This window comes from Lactuca virosa, chromosome 5 (genome assembly GCF_052849685.1).
Source record: "Lactuca virosa cultivar CGN04683 chromosome 5, Lactuca_virosa_CGN04683_v6, whole genome shotgun sequence".
NCBI classification, from domain to species: domain Eukaryota; kingdom Viridiplantae; phylum Streptophyta; class Magnoliopsida; order Asterales; family Asteraceae; genus Lactuca; species Lactuca virosa.
In genome coordinates, this window is record NC_136430.1 from 13,701,525 (window position 1) to 13,708,161 (window position 6,637).

Here is a 6,637-nt window from a genome sequence, read left to right on the forward strand (position 1 = left end):
AAAGGGTGTACGAATCTAAATTTCAGAAGTCCAGCTGATTTCTGGAAATATGTCAGAGCTAGTGGGAGCATAAGTGTTATGCTGATAATCATCATGTTAGTGGGAGCATGATTATTATGTTTAGTGTTGCAAGTTAGCAATGTTAATTATAGAAAAACAAAAGTTTCAATTCGTAATGTTGTAGGGGTTGAAAAAGTTGTTTTGATATAATTAAGGGAGAGGAAATTATACTTCATTTCAATTCTAAAAGCTTAGATTGAGTTTTTAATCATCTTTAGTCAAGGATATATATATGAACTTTATGTTGGAATGGTTCAACATAAGGAAATTCTATATATATTGCGTTCTCAAATTCGATTATGATTACGGCATCCCTCTTCATAGTCGATTTTTGAAAACATGGCAAATAAAAAATATTGTAGCAAAAGACTGATCTAGTATCAGGTCTTTATGTGAGACATCATGAATCGTGTCCCATATGCTTCGGGTATAGGATCGGTCACATGTGCTATAATATTCATCCGTTCTAAATTTTTTCAAAATGCTTAGAGCATTAAGAGGGAAAAAGGAATAGAACCGGATATGACTAAAATGATTAAGCAATTGTCGAGGACAATCTAAGGTTCACCAAAGATTGGTTGCTCAGGGACAGTTGGAAGTATGATGTAAATTGTTGGAAAGGACCATATTGACATATTCTGAAAAGAGGTAACTCTTGTTCGGAAGTGATAGTCAAAATGGGACTATGGAAATTTCTCCATAGGTGGAAGTTATTCAATCTGTGTAAGATTAGAAAACCTTAGTGCAAGAAGGATGTTCAAAGCAATGTACTTTGAATATGAGACTTCGTTTCCATAGAGTTGATCTCCTTTGGAATACTCTGTAATGACTGTTGACAAGTTTTGTGACTTTGTGCATAATCATTACAAGAGGAACATTGCATAAAAGTTTAAAATCTAACAGTTTTTTTTGGTAAATGGTAGGAATTAGGAATTTTTACATTTACAATAAGGATTTGGGATTGTGAAATGAGCATCATTGGAATCATGTTCAATTGATCTATTTCACAAAGTAAAGATCATAGACAAACATAGTGTGCATACTTGGAGTATGGCATAACTATTGTTTAGAAAAACAAAGTGTACATGCTAAGAGCATGGGACAACTGTTGTTTTTATTCAAGTATTAAGTTGATTATTTGAAACATTATACAATGAATAATGTGTAATCAATATGGTGATAAATAAAAGGTGGTTTTATTTATATTCAAAAGGGTTCTGAGACCATATTAGATTCGATTATTATTGTGTTTCACTTTGCATGTTTTGACTTCCATAATAACTAGGTTATTCTTTCCGAATGATTAAGTTATTCAAACCATCCACAGTCGGTCATATGTTGGAAGTAGATATGAATCAAGACTGTCATGAGTTGGTTGTAGAGGTCTAAGATGTTGGACATGGCTACAACACTCATGAGTGCTCATAAGTTATGAGTATTGGATTTAACCCACGCTCACTTGTATCACTTCATGGAATTTATCTCGAGTGATCGTGAGACGGTAATATCATATAAGTCTTCAAACCTAGAGATATGAGTTGTTACCTATGAGTTGGTTGTGCATTGATTGCACGTAAACGCATCAGTAACTTGATGTTATAAAACGTGCCTTTGTGTATAATTCAACAAGTAGTAGAAACAAGTATATGAGTCGAAGTTTATCTGTTCCTTCTAGTCCTTGGAGGATTAGAAGCGATATCTGGGCCCCTCGATGATTTTGTTTTGACCTATGTACCGGGCCCGGTCAGAACCTAATTGATGTGTTCAATTTAGTTCTTTGTCAAACAAATCGGAAATCGGGAAACAAACTGCTGGACAATAAGTACGACGTTGTTCCATGTATTTGTCCGGCTGATATCATGAGAACAGAGGATTATATGATCACTTATCTAAAATGGCGCTTCATAGTTCAACAGAGTTTTCGAGAGCTACGATTGCTGGTTGGTTCCTGAAGTAACATACGCAAATACAGTTATTAGACTTATCCAAGTGGGAGACTGTTGGATAAGGTGTCTAAGTCCATAACTTATTTGGTATATACTTGACCCGACCCGGCATGGTCCATTTGGGTTGCACTTCACCCAAACTGTTTATGGATAATTTTATGAGAATTGTATACTTACGATTTATTAATATATTATAAGTTATAATATATTAATATAAAGTCATGTTATTTAATTAGTTTTAATCTTGAATTAATTATGAATTGATTTAGTGATTAAAAGGAAGACTAATTAAATCATGGGCTATTGTATTTATATGGTGTGGGCTAATGCTCATTTGTTAATGGGCTAAGCTTATATGGAAGTCCATGGATGATCCATGGAGCTTTTAACCCATGGATCCTTGGAAGAGGAAAAGACATGGGTTATTAGGGTTTCACCCTAACCATGTACACTATATAAACAAGCTTATGTTGCATGAAAAAGACACTAATGTGTATGTAAGTGTGGTGGCCAAAATCAAGAGTTAGTATACTCTCTCATACATTTTCCAAGTTTGTGGTGATTTGTGATTTCCATTTGAGGCATTCACATTATTGGTGCTTGGCTCTCAAACTCCAAGGAATCAACAATCAACAAAAGGTATGTAACTCATCTAGTTCTTTTATGTTTAAAAGTACCCCATGCCATGCTAGATAGGTTATAAACCTTGGAAAATAATATTTTGCATGTATCTTAGACAAACATAGATCCAAGGTTTAATAGGGTTGCATGTACACTTAGGAAGTGTTAGAATGCTCAAAACCCAACACTGGTTTCGTTGTAGGCTTGACTGTCGGTTTCTTATTCATTACTTTCGCTATCTCCTGATCCATAGCAGCAACCTCATGGATGTAAGAGGCCAACATCCTCTTCAAATGATCCAGTATCGGCTCATATTCTTTCAGATTAGTGAGCAAAATGTTAAACAACAGGATCCAGTCATGAGGATTTAAATTTGGAAGGTCTGCCAGGGAAATAATCGACACCGAGTTTGCTGATCCTCGTGTGATTTTGAAATTAACATTGATGAACTTCCCAGCAGGCGAAGATTTTAGTACCTTGACAGTAACTATCTTCTGTGCACTCCATGTCAAGTACTGCGGTTGACCGAACTTCAAATAAAAATCAATTAGTTCGCGATCAACTTTCGGATGAGGGAAAGGACATTCAACAGTCGAATCAAAACAATGAAATGTAAATGCCTTCCGTGTTATCGGCATATTGAACTGTGAATCCTTTGAATTATCACAATCAAAAGAAGCGACAGGTTCCAGCCAGTAGACGCTTGGATACTCTATTGCCTCTTTGATGAGTATTTCCCTTGTCCAGAGAGGAAACAAGGCCTTCTTACAGTTTAAGGCTTCTTCTTCTTCCTTGTTCCTCCTTTCCCTTTCCTCAGCCTCCCTCACAATCCTTAAAGTTTCATCCAACTCTCTATCCCTCTTCTTTCTTTTTAGAGCCTCAGCTATAGTCTCTTCTTCTTCTTCACTGTCATCATCAATCCCATTCTTCTTATCTTGAGAACCAGAACCCGAAGCTTCATTACCCTTCGGTTCGGTTGTAACTTTGACTTTCGGTTGAGCAGATTCTGTTTTGGTTTTCACAGTAACCTTCGGTTTAGCACCTTCTCCCCCTTGTTTTGGAGGTACGAATCTCTCCGAAACACCCTTCATCTCATGTAACATTGCAAGGGCAGGAAGAAGTTTTGAAGTCATATGATTCCTTATAGTGAGAGTAAGGATAGGATCATGAGCACCAAGAAGGTTGGTAAGCATATCCTTGACATCCCCAGCACAACTACGAAAGACAGCTCTTTCAGTCTTCAACAAAGAAATTTCCTTTTCAGCTTGAGCGAGCTGCACCTTCTGAACTTCAATAGTGGAGGCTTGGCGGGCAAGATCTTCCTTCAGAGCACTCTCCTTTGCTAAATCAGCTTGGAGAGATTCAAGCCGAGAATTCACAGAACTGATAAGTGAAGTGTTCTCTGCTTGCATCGAAGAACGAGCAGCCTCAAACTTAGTGTGCCCCTCTTGAAGTGACTTGGATAAGGAATCCACAGAAGCATTCACCTTGGCGGCATTGAAATCAGCATGCGCTTTAAGTGAGTCAAGAAAGATCTGAGTACTGTGAACAATTTCTGCAACGTCAGAAGTGGCCTTCTTGCAAGAAGAAGTAGAAGCTTCAACAGCCTTTGTTGATTTGTCAATAGCCCCAGTATATTGCTCAAGAGCAGTGTCCATAAAAGCTTTGAGCACAACATCATTGTATGAATTGTTGGCATCAAGCAATTTATCAAGTTTCTCATCAATGCTCCGCAATTGTTGGCGTGTGACTGGAGCTTCATCATCATCATCTGTAGGAAGCCGATAGGGACTGCAGTAGGTCGAATCAAACTCATCATTAGCACCACCGAGAGTTGCACCAGAATCGGTTGAAGTTGAGGGTGAAAGTGGTTTAGAAGTAACAGGAGGTTCTGTTTCAGTATTCGCCCCCGCATCAGATACGTTGAAGTTTACTGTCGGTTCTGGGATAGTGGTAGAAGTTGATTGGGAAATGATAGGAGGTGGTAAGGGAGTTGTAGAAATAGGAATTGTACTAACTGGTGGTGGTGGTGGTAGAGAAGTTGTTGTTTGAGATGTGGCAGGTGGTGGAATAGGATCAACCGAAATTGGAACTGTCTGTTTCGGTGATGAGGGTGGTGTTGGAAGTTTGTCATGAAGAGGTTCGGTTGGAGTTGGGGATCGGGGAGGTGTGTTACCTCTCGGTGATTCATGATGCTGAATTTCCTCATCTTCATCCTCCTTATCGTTGTCTGAGCTTGAAGGGGAAGGACTCTTAGGTTTCTTCGCCATTTTCTTAATCTTCTTAGGCTTAGAGGAATCACCCTTTGCAGACTTTCGCTTCCTAGACTTGGTAGGCTTAGACGAATCATCTTCGGTTGTTTCTTTCTTGGTAGTAGCCCTCTTTCCTCGGTTTCCAGGTTTCTCCACAGCATCCAAGGCAGCCTGCTGTTCAAGAGATAAGACTCTCGGTTCCTTAGGAGGAATCTTGCGATAATCAGCCATGACCGTACTCTCGGCTGAGACACACCTGTACATCGTCTCAGGTATGGAGCCATTGTGAGGGAACTTTGTAGGATCAGCAATGATAATTTTCTTGGTGTGAAACGTAGCCACAGACGCGACTAGGGCATCCTTCATTACCGGAATCTGCAAAGTATCAATCTCCCTTCGTGTAATGATAGTCCAGAATCGACCACACGAAATTTCAGAGTACCTCGTTGAAGTGTTGAGGCTTTGCACCACTTGTGACCAGATAATCGACCCATAGTCGAGATTTATACCATTGTAAAGACCGTATAGAAGGGTCAGAAAACCCTTGCTGGTACCATCAGACCCACCACTCCTCTCCGCCAAACTCTTGATGAGAAGAGTAAGCAATCCATTCCATTGAGGTGGTAAGCATGATTTCTTAACCTTTGTAACCGTGGTAAGTACATCAATGTATCCCATCTCGTAGAGCATCGAGAACAGTTGAGTTGTGGTGATGAAGTCCGGTGAGATCACAGACGAATCCACAACAAGTTGCAATAGTGAACAAAATCTCCCTTTTGAAATCGAAGCCTTGTGAGAGAAGATTTGGAAGTACATCCTTTCCTTGTTCTTGTCATAGGAACCAGTAGTGTAAACCTGCGATAGGAGTGACATTGGAACAGATTCCACCTGTGTTAGGGCTAGGACCAGGGGTGAATACTTCAAACACTCAACCACTTGTAGCATGTACGAATCGTACAGAAAAGGATTGAGATGAATGATCATGTTCTGGTTTGGCTTGATCGAGAGCAATGTGGACGAAGCAGTTTGATCGTGAGCCGATGAAGAAGTTGCCATTGTTGAGTGAAGGAAGAAGATGAATAGTTGCAAAACACCTTGTATATAGAGAGAGTTTTGTTGCTGGTAAAAGAGACAAATGTAATTAGAAACCTTTTATATACCGTTGCCAGGAGAGAGAAAAAAATCATCATGATAATGACGCGGTCACTGAAACGTCGCCTGAAAAAGCGCGATGTGACAGGTTGGTTTCTCCCAGGTATACGTCAGCATGCGTGGGTAGCGGAACCGTTCAAATTCACGCGCCCAAAAGCTTATCCTCAATTCGTCGTTTGAAATTCAGCTTCGCTTCAAAAATTAGGATAACCCCTGTTGCTCCAAAATGTAAACGAACCAACAGCATCCAGAATGTTGGAAAATCACAAAGAATTTTCGTGCAATAGTGTGACAAAAGATAAAGAAATAAAGCAAAATGTGTATAGGAGTGAGTGATGTCTATTTGAAGACATAAAACAGATGATTTCGGGCAAGAATCGCTTCCTTCAAAGTCATGAGAGACTTGAAGTGCTTGCTTGGTTTCCCGAGAAAATACGATCGAGTGCTTGTAGAGAAACATCGAAAGGCTTCTTTTAATTTATAGGATAAGGGTAGCTTATCTTCAACCGAACGTCGATTCTTAACATAAGACCGAACGTTGGAATAAGTACTTGTGAGACCGATGTGGTCTGTTGAACAAGTAGGTTGGATGTAATTTGCTGTGAC